Source organism: Brassica rapa, unplaced genomic scaffold (genome assembly GCF_000309985.2).
Source record: "Brassica rapa cultivar Chiifu-401-42 unplaced genomic scaffold, CAAS_Brap_v3.01 Scaffold0902, whole genome shotgun sequence".
NCBI lineage: Eukaryota > Viridiplantae > Streptophyta > Magnoliopsida > Brassicales > Brassicaceae > Brassica > Brassica rapa.
In genome coordinates, this window is record NW_022610838.1 from 158885 (window position 1) to 172795 (window position 13911).

Here is a 13911-nt window from a genome sequence, read left to right on the forward strand (position 1 = left end):
TCCCCCAAACAGTCCACGGGAAGGGCCAGCATGCTGAGTCAAAGAACCAGCGTGCTGATATGTGTACTGATGAACAGCCACGGACGTCCTGTGTGTGCTGACGGACACACACGGACACACACGGATACACACGAACAGCCACGGACGTCCTGTGTGTGCTGACAGACAGCGACGGACAGCCACAGACAGCCAGGAACATCCTGTGTGTGCTGGCAGACACCCACAGACGTCCCGTGTGTACTGAACAGACAGCCCACGTGGGCCAAAATCACCCAAACAATCCACGGGAAGGGCCAGCGTGCTGAGTCCAAGGCCCAACGTGCTGATATGTGTACTGATGGACAGCCAAGGACGTCCTGTGTGTGTGCTGACGGACACACACGGACAGCCACAAACGTCCTGTGTGTGATGACGGACACACACGGACGTCCTGTGTGTGCTGACGGACACACACGGACGTCCTGTGTGTGCTGACGGACACCCACGGACGTCCTGTGTGTGCTGACGGACACACACGGACACACAAAGACACACACGGACACCCACTGACGTCCTGTGTGTGCTGACGGACAGCCACTGACGTCCTGTGTGTGCTGACGGACAGCCACGGATGTCCTATGTGTGCTGGCGGACACCCACGGACGTCCTGTGTGGACTGTACAGACAGCCCAGGTGGGCAAAAATCACCCGAACAGTCCACGGGAAGGGCCAGCGTTCTGAGTCAAAGAACCATCGTGCTGATATGTGTACTGATGGACAGCCACGGACGTCCTGTGTGTGCTGAAGAACACACACGGACACACACGGATACACACGGACATCCACAGACGTCTTGTGTGTGCTGACAGACAGCGACAGACAGCCACGGACGTCCTGTGTGTGCTGGCAGACACCCACAGACGTCCTGTGTGTACTGAACAAACAGCCCACGTGGGCCAAAATCACCCAAACAGTCCACGGGAAGGGCCAGCGTGCTGAGTCCAAGGCCCAACTTGCTGATATGTGTACTGATGGACAGCCACGGACGTCCTGTGTGTGTGCTGATGGACACACACGGATGTCCTGTGTGTGTGCTGATGGACACACACGGACAGCCACAGACGTCCTGTGTGTGCTGACGAACACACATGGACGTCCTGTGTGTGCTGACGGACACCCACACACAGCCACGGATGTCCTTTGTGTGCTGGAGGACACCCACGGACGTCCTGTGTGTACTGAACAGACAGTCCACGTGGGCCAAAATCACCCAAACAGTCCATGGGAAGGGCCAGCGTGCTGAGTCCAAGGACCAACGTGCTGATATGTGTACTGATGGACAGCCACGGACATCGTGTTTGTGCTGACGGACAAAGACGGATACACACGGACGTCCTATGTGTGCTGGTGGACAGCTACAGACGTCCTGTGTGTACTGAACAGACAGCCCACGTGGGCCAAAATCACCCGAAGAGTCCACGGGAAGGGTCAGCGTGCTGAGTCCAAGGACAGTGTGTTGATATGTGTACTGATGGACAGCCACAGACGTCCTATGTGTGCTGACGAACACACACGGACACACACGGACAGCGACAGACGTCCTGTGTGTGCTGACAGACAGCCACGAACAGCCAGGGATGTCCTGTGTGTGCTGGCGGACACCCACTGACGTCCTGTGTGTACTGAACAGACAGCCCAGATGGGCCAAAATCACCTAAGCAGTCCACGGGAAGGGACAGCATGTTGAGTCCAAGGACCAGCGTGCTGATATGTGTACTGATGGACAGCCACAGACGTCCTATGTGTGCTGACGGACACACACAGACACACACGGATACACACGGACAGCCACGGAAGTCCTGTGTGTGCTGACAGACAGTCACGGACAGCCACGGACGTCCTGTGTGTGCTGCCAGACACCCACGAACGTCCTGTGTGTACTGAACAGACAGCCCACGTGGGCTAAAATCACCCAAACAGTCCACGGGAAGGGCCAGCGTGCTGAGTCCAAGGCCCAACGTGCTGATATGTGTACTGATGGACAGCCGCTGTAACATCCCGGATCCTGAATAGGATCATTGGGACGGCCATGGTTCGAGGAAACGTACTAGTCAGTCTTAAGACATCAAGGCAAGCGTTCCATGGCCGGATAAGAAGGTTAAGGACGTAAGAAACTTAGACTTAACCTTACACAAGTCAAGAGTCAGCTAGACCGAGCAGGACGGTAGCTGGATGAATGGAACGGGTAGCTCAACCAGCTCAACGGAGTTAGGTTAAGCTCACTCCAGCTTGGACACTACAAGGTCAGCTCCACTAACTGGACTACTAGCTCACACAGCTGAGGCAGCTGGGGGTCAGCTCATCTCAGCTGGACGGAATGTTCGGGTTTCGGTACGATGGTCCGGGTCCGGGCCGGTGGCAGGCCATGGGGGTCTGGCCATGAGGTCATCGACCATTGGGGCTTGGGACAAGGCCGTGGGCCTCTGTCCGACCCAAACCCATGTGGTATTGGCGAAGGGACACATGCGGCCGAAAGGTGTAACCCTTGGCCGATTGTGCCCCTCCACTGGCCAGTCATGCCAGTTCATGGGGCAAGACTTACCCCCTCGTTTTATATAAATATGGGGTCCTCTATGTCGATTTCATTCATCCAATCCAGAGTAGAATACTCAGAGAAATCATAGAGAGAGAGAAAGAAAGAGAGAGAGAGTTTCCGGCCAAAGCAAGGCCGATTGTTTGGTGGTTAGGTTTCCAGCGATCTGATCGTTTGTGAAGCAACCTCCGATCAAGTATGGGAGACCGAGAGCAGGAGAAGAGCGTGGAGAACCCTGACCTGGTTCAGAAGGTACGTGGTGGGCTTTGGCCGCACCAGTCCGAACGGATGGTCCTTGTGACCGCACCGCGGCTTTGGACGGTTCATTAGACCTGGCCGCTTCTCCTCTTCTTGTTTCTATCCGGTCCTTTCTCTTCTTTCTGATTATGCAGGAAGGGTTATTGTTGGTTCAGTCCAAGGGACACGTTCCTAGACTGGCCGGACATAACCAAACCGCTAACCTAGACGCTGGTCGGTTAGACAGTCGGTTCAAATCACACCATAGACTGGGCGGTTGGACTTAACGGTTGGGCATGTCCCAAGAGGCACGAGTGGCCAAAGGTCATGAGTTACCAACTATTGTGAGTTGCCAAAGGGTGTAAGTAACCAAGGGTTACGAACGCCAAGTGGTATGAGCACCAAGTGGTACGAGGACCAAGAGGTACCAAAGGCCGAAGGGGTGCGTGTACCAAGCGGTGCCTGTTGAGTCAGGTCGTGTCCGTTCCTTAGGGATCAGGCCATGTCTTGTTCATTGAGACAAGTACACAGTCCGTCCAGGCCAGGGTAAGAGTCGCAAGGTCCGAGCGGCCATTGGCCTGACCGGATTGGGCGTGAGGCTTACTCAGCCGTTGGATCCAGGCCCAAGGCCGGATTAGGTAAGGAAGTCCGTTGGGCCATTGAGCCGGACTTCATCTAGGCCGGTCGCACCAAGATTCTATCCGGATGGACGGATTGGTCTTCGGGACGATCCGGATTGTTCGTGTGTACTGTTTATCTATTCTAGGCTGTCTATCTGATTCTAAGTCAAGGGGTGGTTGGTTGAATGACTTAGGATTCGGTAGGCAGGTTCATACCTTTTTATAAGTATATTGTCTGAGGTTTATCAATGTTCTAGGAACCAAGCGAAGCATTGTAGGATCAACCAGTCCTATTCTCGGTTATGATTAATGCTTACCTGGTTGTGGTTTCAGGAACTAAGGATGGTCCTGGTCAAGCCAAGGAGCCGTGAAGGCTTGGTCAGTGAGAGGCTGTGTGACGTGTGGTTAGATGATGCTAAGGACGAACTAGTGATTGTCTATGAAACTGTTAAGAAGTTTTGTATTGGATCTCATGTTTCTAACTAATACAAAGTTTACACATTGTTATTCCGCTGTTATATCTGTTCAATTGATTTAGAACCTCAGATTAAAACATGACTTAGTACATGAAAGACTTAAAAATGAATCAAACAAGCAAAGAAATTGATTAAGTAGCAAACGGGTTCAGTCTTGTCGAGAGGCCGGATTCGGGAGTTACAAGTTGGTATCAGAGCATGCTTGATTCTAGGATAGTTGGGTTATGTAGTCCACACACACGCAGCCAGCTGATTCAGTCTCACGGTGAGGTTTAATAGTTAGGTCTAGGGATTAATTCTCTCGGTTATGTTATGTATATGTTGTACTAACAATGTCGGAATCCTTAGGCTGGGAAAAGCAAATCGGGAAAGACCCGAAGGAGTAAGAAAACAGCTGGTCCGTCAAGTCAAGCGGCTGCGGACAGAATTAATCTGTCCGGGTTACCAACCGAGCCGGCTGCAACTAACACCGGTGATGTGTTACCGACTGACCAGGCCAATCTCACGGGAACGCAACAAGAAGGTCAGCAACACCAGGAGAGCGACGAGGAAGTGGAATCCTCGAACGCTAACCGTGATGGTGACCAGCGTGAGCAAAGGGCCGAGGGAACGGCCAACGTGCCCGCAGTACTGTCCCGTGAGGACTTGTTAGAGGCCATGAAAGTAATGGGTAATCAGGTGGCGGTTATGACTCAGCTGTTCACTCCACTAGTGAATTCATCAGTTGGTCAAGCTACGGCTACACCTATTGCTAAGGGTCCAACTGTGGACGCGGTTGAGGTGATCGAGATCGATTCACCGGAATGGTCTCTAAAGAAGGTTGACTATCTGAGTTTGCTTGAACATCTATCATGATTGGGTACGAAGCAATTCTCAGGCAGCACCGACCCGGTTGTGGCAGATGAGTGGAGGAGTAGGCTAGTCCGAAACTTCCAATCAACTCGCTGTCCAGAGGATTACAGACGAGACATTGCGGTTCACTTCCTTGAAGGGGACACGCATAATTGGTGGCTTGCAGTGGACAAGCGCACCAATGGAAGTCTCACAAGTTTTGCGGACCTTGAAATTCAATTCAACCGCAAATACTTTCCTGCTGAGGCTTGGGATCATCTGGAAGCTAAGTTCCTAGATTTGGTCCAAGGCCGCAGGAGCGTACGGGAGTACGAAGAAGAGTTCAACCGACTCAGACGGTTTGTTGGAAGAGAGCTGGAGGACGAAGCAGTCCAGGTCCGTAGGTTCATCCGAGGCCTAAGGCCGGAACTGAAGACCCACTGCTCGATCTGCACTTTCAACACCATCGGAGAACTGGTGGAACGAGTGGCTTTGTTGGAGTCTAACTTGGCTGAGGAAGCTAAGCTTAAGGCTAAGCCACAGTCTGGCCCATTGGGCAAGGCTAATGATAAAAAGAGAAAATGGGACCAGGTGGACGGAGGTAAGACCTCTTGTGGCCGACCTGCGTGTTCCAAATGTGGACGGAACCATCCCGGTGAGTGCTGGAAGGCCAAGGGAGCTTGTGTTCGTTGTGGCAGCATGGACCATGGGGTTCAGAACTGTCCTCGACCGAACCAGAACCAGTCTGGGAGAAGCGGCTAGATGACCTGTTTCCATTGTGGCCAGCAAGGACATTTCCAATCGGCGTGTCCCAAGCTGCAAGGAAGTCAGGGGAAGGGCCGTGGAGATTCAGGAAAGGTGTCCCAAGGCAAACCAACCACAACACCGAGAGTGTATGAACTGTCACGAGAAGACGGAGCTTCCGGATCCTTTGATTCGATCTCTGGTAATTTCTAAATTTATCTTTTTACATTCAAGTAGTAATGCTTGGTCTGTAACCTAGAATGTGGTCTAGGGGATTCTGATGGGGGTCTTTGATAGGAACCCTCATGGTCGGTGGGGTAAAAAGCCACGTGCTTTTCGACACAGGGGCTACACATAGTTTTGTGAGTCCGAAACTGGTCGGAGAGGGTCTGTTATGTTTGGATGCTGGTGATAATTTTGGGATAGTGAGGGCGGCCGGTGGTCAAGCCATGAACTCACTAGGTCTCATGTCAAATATCCCAGTACAGATCGAGGGAAAGGTCTTCCTTGTGAATCTGGTCTGTGTCCACCTAAAGAATCAAAAAGTGATCTTAGGTATGGATTGGTTGGGAAAGTACCAAGCCACTCTCGATTGCCATAAGGGTCGTGTGCAATTGGAGAATGGACTTCACCCGGTAGAGTACCAAGGTCTGTGTCAGGCTCAAGAGAAAGTAGTGGTTTCAACAGTTCCAGCAATTCGGATGCTGGAACAGGGTTGTCAGTCATTCTTGGCTACAATTACAACTGTAGAGCCTAACAGTTCTGGTTTTCTGTTAGACCCACGCGAGGATTCGTTGGTGTCCGAGTTCCAGGATGTGTTTCAGTCGCTACAGGGTGTCCCCCCTGATAGGTCCAATCCTTTCCTGATTGAACTGGAACCAGGGACAGCTCCGCTGTCCAAGAGTCTGTATCGAATGGCTCCGGCCGAGATGGCCGAGCTGAAGAAGCAATTGGAAGAATTGCTTGACAAGGGGTTCATACGGCCAAGTAGCTCCCCTTGGGGTGCACCAGTCCTCTTTGTGAAAAAAAGGATGGTAGCATGCGTCTGTGCATCGACTATCGAGGGTTGAACAGGGTAACTGTGAAGAACAAGTATCCGTTGCCCAGGATAGACGAGCTGTTGGATCAGCTGAAAGGAGCTAAGTGGTTTTCAAAAATCAATTTGGCCTCGGGATATCATCAGATACCTATAGAGCCAAATGTGAAGATGTAAGATGTCCGCCCTGAAGTAGTCGCTGACGTAGTTGCTGAAGCAGACGTCGTAGTGAGTGGTGAAGACCATGTGGAGTCAAGGTGCTGAGCTGGAGTCGTGTAGACTTGGAGAGCAAGGGAGTATCTTGGAGATATGGAAAGAGGAATAAACTTGAGGAGCAAGTTTATGACTTAAAGAAAGAGGAATAAGTGCATTCCAAGAAAAGGAAAGTTGCACTTATTGTTATGGAAGATGTCCATACATGTTGCCTTGGAGACTAGGGTTTCAGGAACGTGGAGAATAACTATAAGATAGCTATGGGGTCGTCTGTATAGAGACAGACACACGGAGGCTGATCTTATATAGAGAGAGAACCTCTTGGAGGTGTTCTTGGGTCGTGCTGAAGCGGTGGCTGAAGTACTTGACGGAGAAGAGACATAAGTGGGTAGCTTAGGAATCTTTCAGTAGCGTGTGTTAGGGTGTTAACACTGACGTGTAAAAGCTGAATAAGCAAGTCTTGTAAAGATTGTTTAAAGGAGATTCTAATAAAAGCTTTGGTGTGCTAATGTGATTTGTCTCTTTGATTTACCTTCTGCATTATCTATTGTTGTGTCATCTTGCACTAACAAGTGGTATCAGAGCGGGGCACCTAAGTTATCGGTGTAATCCTGAAGGTGAAGATCGACACGATTATGTCTATGCAGAAGGCGATCGTGTTGAATGCGGACCAGTATGGTCATTGGAAGGCTCGCATGAAGCAGATGATTCGAGGAATCAATGAAGATGCGTGGACAGCTGTGGAGATTGGTTGGGAGGAGCCTACCATAGTCACAGGAGGTGAGAAGAAGCCTAAGCCAAAAGAGGATTGGTCAGAGGCAGAACACAATGCATCAAAATTTAATGCAAAGGCGTTGTCGGTGATTTTTGGAGCTGTTGAAGCAGAGCAGTTTCAGCTGATTCAGGGGAGTACTTTGGCTAAAGAGGCGTGGGAGATCCTGCTGAATTCATTTGAAGGAGATGAGAGTGTCAAGAGGACACGTCTAGATCATCTTGGGTCGCAGTTTGAGAATCTCAGGTGGTCTGATAATGATTCTGTGGCGAGTTTTAGTGCCAAACTCAGTGGTATGGCGCATGAAGCATTTGTACTTGGGAAGAAGTACAAGGAGAAGAAGCTGGTAAAGAAGTTACTACGCTGTCTTCCAACGAAGTTTGGAGCTCACAAGGCGGTATTACAGATGACTACAAACACGGATGAGCTCAAGTTTGACAAGCTTGTGGGTATGCTGAAGGCACAAGAGATGGAGACAGACAGTAGTTCAGTCTCTACGTCAGGTGGTGCATCAAGGAGTATAGCTCTTGCTGCTGATAAAGGTGGAGATAGATCTCCAAATGTTGAAGATGCCATGGGGATGTTGGCTAGGAATCTGAGTAAGATGATGAATTCCTCTGGTGAGAGGAATCAGTATGGTCGTCAGGGAGGTGATCGTGGCAATTGCAGAAGAAGAGAACGTCTTAAATGTTATGAGTGTGAAGGTGTTGGTCATATAAAGGCTGACTGTCCTATAGCACAACGAAGAGAACTTAAGTGTTCTGAGTGCAGATGTGTTGGACACACACGGCGTGAATGTCCAAACTCAAAGAAGGAGAAAGGAGTTCCATTGCAGTCGTCTGATGATTCAGAATCTGAAGAAGATGGAAAGGTGATGAAGAATATGGTTGCATTTGGTGCACGCAGGGAGAAATCCATTGAATCCTCGGATTCAGAAGTCAGTACAGACTTTGAGGATTATCAAGTAATGCACAACAAGTGGTTGAATCTCAAGAATCAGAATCTGAGGTTGCAACACGATTTGGTGCAGAGCCGTGAACAGTATGAAGATCTTGCTGAAGAACTTGCTGCTGTAAATGAGAATTATGAGTCTCTGGAGAAGGAGGTTAGCAAACTGAGAGAGGTTGCTACTGATGAACGTGAGAGAGCAATGAGGCTGGAACGTGATTTGGCTGAGAATCGCAAACAGATCAGGATGCTCAACAGTGGATCCAAAGAGTTGGATAAGATACTCTCGATGGGTCAACCAGCCAAGGCGAAGTGGGGCCTGGGAAATCGAGGAGTTGAGAGTACTAAGGAAGTACAACATAAGGGGTTGCCACGTTTCGTGCATGGGAGCACATCAGAAAACGGAGCCAAAGGAGCTTGTCAGGAATTACGTCGGGACGTACGACAGGTAGTAAGGCAGGAAGTTCTACAGCGCGTAGCTGTGAGTAACAAGCCAAAAGTAGTACATCAGTGCAATAACATGAAGGTCAGACAGGAGGTTCTGAAGCATGGTTATGCAGCTGGTACAAGGAAGGAGACTGATCGGTGCATCAGCAACTGTGTCAGGCCAAGCAAGAAGCAGCATCGAATGTGCTCTTGGTTCTGTGGGAAGGTTGTACACAAGAAGGTGGAGTGTTTTGCTCGTGAGAAGAGCAGAAACATGGTCAAGAAGGTGAACAAGACGTTCACTAAGCCTAGGAGGGTTGAAAAGGTATCTTTAGCCAAGAGTAGCTTACTTGATGAGATCAAGGATGAGACATCAGAAGATGGATGCAGCTCTGTTAGGAGTGATCTTCAGGAAGGTCAAGAAGCATCAAGCATGGAGTCAGGACACGGAGTTGTCTGTGCACAAAGGGGAAGGAGATCGAAGTGCGTCAGGAAGTAGTGCGAGATGATCTTCAGGGGTGTGAAATCACTCCAAGACAATAGCAATGAGTGCAGAGGGCACTCGGTGCAGATGGGGAAGGGCTCATGGTCAAGGAGACGACACATGAAGGAAGCCTGGTCCTCAACAGAAGTGGGTCGAGAGGTAGCTCGACAGGTGCGTCAGATCGTGATTCAGTACTTGTTATTCCGCTGCAGCAGGGGCTGTGTCATGATTATACATGAAGAAACAGACGGTGGGTCTGTAAGGCTTGACATCTAAGCATCTGTTCTAGCTTAGTATGCAATCAAGCAGGGGGAGAATGGTGATGTTCTGGTCCTTAGTATGCATATCTCATGGGGGAGAAAAGCATGGTCTGGTGCACATCTCGTGGGGGAGAAAAGCACATTTGGTATGGAAGTTTCCAGGTGAGGAACGTGGGTTCTGAACCAGAAGATTGTTGTGCTTGATCGGCACACAAAGCTAAAAGGGGGAGATTGAAGATGTAAGATGTCCGGCCTGAAGTAGTCGCTGACGTAGTTGCTGAAGCAGACGTCGTAGTGAATGGTGAAGACCATGTGGAGTCAAGGTGCTGAGCTGGAGTCGTGTAGACTTGGAGAGCAAGGGAGTATCTTGGAGATATGGAAAGAGGAATAAACATGAGGAGCAAGTTTATGACTTAAAGAAAGAGGAATAAGTGCATTCCAAGAAAAGGAAAGTTGCACTTATTGTTATGGAAGATGTCCATACATGTTGCCTTGGAGACTAGGGTTTCAAGAACGTGGAGAATAACTATAAGATAGCTATGGGGTCGTCTGTATAGAGACAGAGACACGGAGGCTGATCTTATAGAGAGAGAAGCTCTTGGAGGTGTTCTTGGGTCATGCTAAAGCAGTGGCTGAAGTACTTGACGGTGAAGAGACATAAGTGGGTAGCTTAGGAATCTTTCAGTAGCGTGTGTTAGGGTGTTAACATTGACGTGTAAAAGCTGAATAAGCAAGTCTTGTAAAGATTGTTTAAAGGAGATTCTAATAAAAGCTTTGGTGTGCTTGTGTGATTTGTCTCTTTGATTTACCTTCTGCATTACCTATTGTTGTGTCATCTTGCACTAACAAGACATTAGGAAAACAACATTAGGACCAGGTACGGCCATTACGAATTTGTAGTGATGCCGTTCGGTCTGACCAATGCACCTGCTGCATTCATTAAAATGATGAACAGCGTGTTTCGGGACTTCTTGGATGAATCAGTGATCATCTTCATTGATGATATCCTGATTTACTCCAAGGATGAGGAATCTCATTGGAAACATTTGAGAGCCGTGCTGGAACGATTACGAGAGCACAAACTCTTTGCTACACTCAGCAAGTGCAGTTTTTGGCAAAAGAGTATTGGGTTCCTTGGTCATATTGTCTCTGACCAGGGCGTCTCAGTGGATCCAGAGAAGATCAAGGCAATCAAGGATTGGCCTCGACCACGTAGTGCCACAGAAGTTAGAAGCTTCCTAGGGCTGGCAGGTTACTATAGAAAGTTTGTGAAGGGATTCACAAGCTTAGCTCAGCCGATGACCCGGTTGACTGGGAAGGACGTTAAGTTCACATGGTCTGACGAGTGTACGAGATGTTTCTCTGCAGTTAAGGATATGTTAACTAGTGCACCCGTCCTGGTTCTCCCGGAGGCAGACCAACCTTATGTGGTCTACACGGATGCGTCCATCACTGGACTCGGTTGCATGTTGACCCAACATGGGAAGGTCATTGCTTACGCGTCAAGGCAGCTGAAAAAACATGAGGGAAAGTACCCCACCCATGACCTTGAAATGGCTGCGGTAGTGTTCGCCTTAAAGATTTGGCGATCATATTTATATGGGGCCAAAGTCCAGATACTTACGGACCATAAAAGTCTGAAGTATATATTCACCCAGCCTGAGTTGAACTTAAGGCAGAGGAGGTGGATGGAATTCGTGGCCGACTACGACCTAGACAACACTTACTATCCAGGCAAGGCCAACCTTATGGCTGACGCCATGAGCCGGAAACGAGAAGATGTTGCGGCTGGTAGCGGAACGGACGAGCCGGATGAGGAGGGATGTTTCGTCCGTTTAAATGCTTTGAACGGGACGGACGGACCACGGGGTTTAGAGGTGGTGAATAGAGCCGACCTGCTTACCCGGATCCGAGCGACCCGAACCTGACTGAGTATCAAATCGCCAAGGACGGTACGATCTTAGTTCATGGTCGGATCAGCGTACCCAATGATAGGAGTTTAAAGGACAAGATCCTTAGAGAAGCTCACAAATCTAGATTCTCGATCCATCCTGGAGTGACCAAGATGTATCATAATCTCAGACAGTACTATCATTGGATACGGATGAAGGTCGATGTGGCCGAATGGGTGGCCAAATGTCCTACTTGTCAACTCGTCAGGGCCGAACAACAAGTTCCGAGTGGACTGCTTCAGAGCCTACCTATTCCGGAATGGAAGTGGGATCACATCACGATGGACTTCGTGACAGGATTTCCCACGACCAGGAATAGGAATGATGCTGTCTGGGTAATAGTGGATCGACTAACCAAGTCTGCCCACTTCCTGGCCATCAAAAAGACTGATGGAGTCGACCGGATTGTGAGTAAGTACATTGACGAGATTGTGAGGCTACACGGAGTACGCTCAAGTATAGTTTCGGATAGAGATTCGAGGTTCACATCTCACTTCTGGCAAGCTTTTCAAAAAGCTTTAGGAAAAAGAGTGAACATGAGTACGGCTTATCATCCCCAAACGGATGGGTAGTCGGAAAGAACTATACGGACGCTGGAGGACATGCTTCGAGCATGTGTTCTGGATTGGGGTGATTCCTGGGAACGGCATTTGCCATTAGTGGAGTTCGCCTACAATAACAGCTTCCACTCAAGTATAGGCATGTCGCCATACGAAGCTGTGTATGAGCGACCATGCACGACACCGTTATGCTGGACCCAAGTGGGGGAACGTAGCATGATAGGCCCCAAGATCGTGGAGGAAACCACGGAGAAGATCAAGTCCGTGCGGGACAAGATGAGGGCCGCACAGGATAGACAAAAGCACTACGCTGACAAACGAAGGAAAGAACTGGAGTTTGCAGTGGGTGATATGGTCTATCTCAAAATGATTACCTTTAAAGGTAGAGTGCGAATTTCAGGTAGAAGGAAATTGGATCCAAGATACCTAGGGCCGTTCAGTGTCATAGAACGAGTGGGTAGTGTGGCATACAAGTTGGACTTACCATCTGAGATGGAAGCCTTTCATAATGTATTCCATATCTCCCAACTCCGGAAGTGCTTGACGGATCAGGACATCTTAATACCAGAAATACCATCTGATCTAGGTACGAACCTAACTTTGGAAACAAGGCCGGTTCGGATCGTAGACAGGATGGAAAAACCAATGAGAAAGAAAACAATCCAGATGGTCAAGGTCATTTGGGATTGTAATGGTCGAGAGGAGACCACTTGGGAGACGGAGGCCAGGATGTAGGCCGAGTTTCCAAATTGGTTTGACCAGTTTGTGTTGGATGAAACACATGACTCGGATTCGAGGACGAATCCATTGCTAGTGGGGGAGACTTGAAACATCCCGGATCCTGAATAGGATCATTGGGACGGTCATGGTTCGAGGAAACGTACTAGTCAGTCTTAAGACATCAAGGCAAGCGTTCCATGGCCGGATAAGAAGGTTAAGGACGTAAGAAACTTAGACTTAACCTTACACAAGTCGAGAGTCAGCTAGACCGAGCAGGACGGTAGCTGGACGAATGGAACAGGTAGCTCAACCAGCTCAACGGAGTTAGGTTAAGCTCACTCCAGCTCGGACACTACAAGGTCAGCTCCACTAGCTGGACTACTAGCTCACTCAGCTGAGGCAGCTGGGGGTCAGCTTATCTCAGCTGGATGGACTGTTTGGGTTTCGGTCCGATGGTCCGGGTCCGGGCCGGTGGCAGGCCATGGGGGTCTGGCCATGAGGTCATGGACCGTTGGGGCTTGGGACAAGGCCGTGGGCTAAGTCCAGAAGAGTTGGGTAAGGCTTTGGGCCTCTGTCCGACCCAAACCCATGCGGTATTGGCGAAGGGACGCATGCGGCCGAGAGGGTGTAACCCTTGGCCGATTGTGCTCATCCGCTGGCCAGTCATGCCTGTTCGTGGGGCAAGACTTACCCCCTCGTTTTCTATAAATATGGGGTCCTCTCTGTCGATTTCATTCATCCAATCCAGAGTAGAATACTCAGAGAAATCGTAGATAGAGAGAAAGAAAGAGAGAGAGAGTGTCTGGCCAAAGCAAGGCCGATTGTGCGGTAATTAGGTTTCCGGCGATCTGATTGTTTGTGAAGCAACCTCCGATCAAGTATGGGAGACCGAGAGCAGGAGAAGAGCGTGGAGAACCCTGACCTGGTTCAGAAGGTACGTGGTGGGCTTTGGCCGCACCAGTCCGAATGGACGGTCCTTGTGACCGCACCGCGGCTCTGGACGATTCATTAGACCCGGCCGCTTCTCCTCTTCTTGTTTCTATCCGGTCCTTTCTCTTCT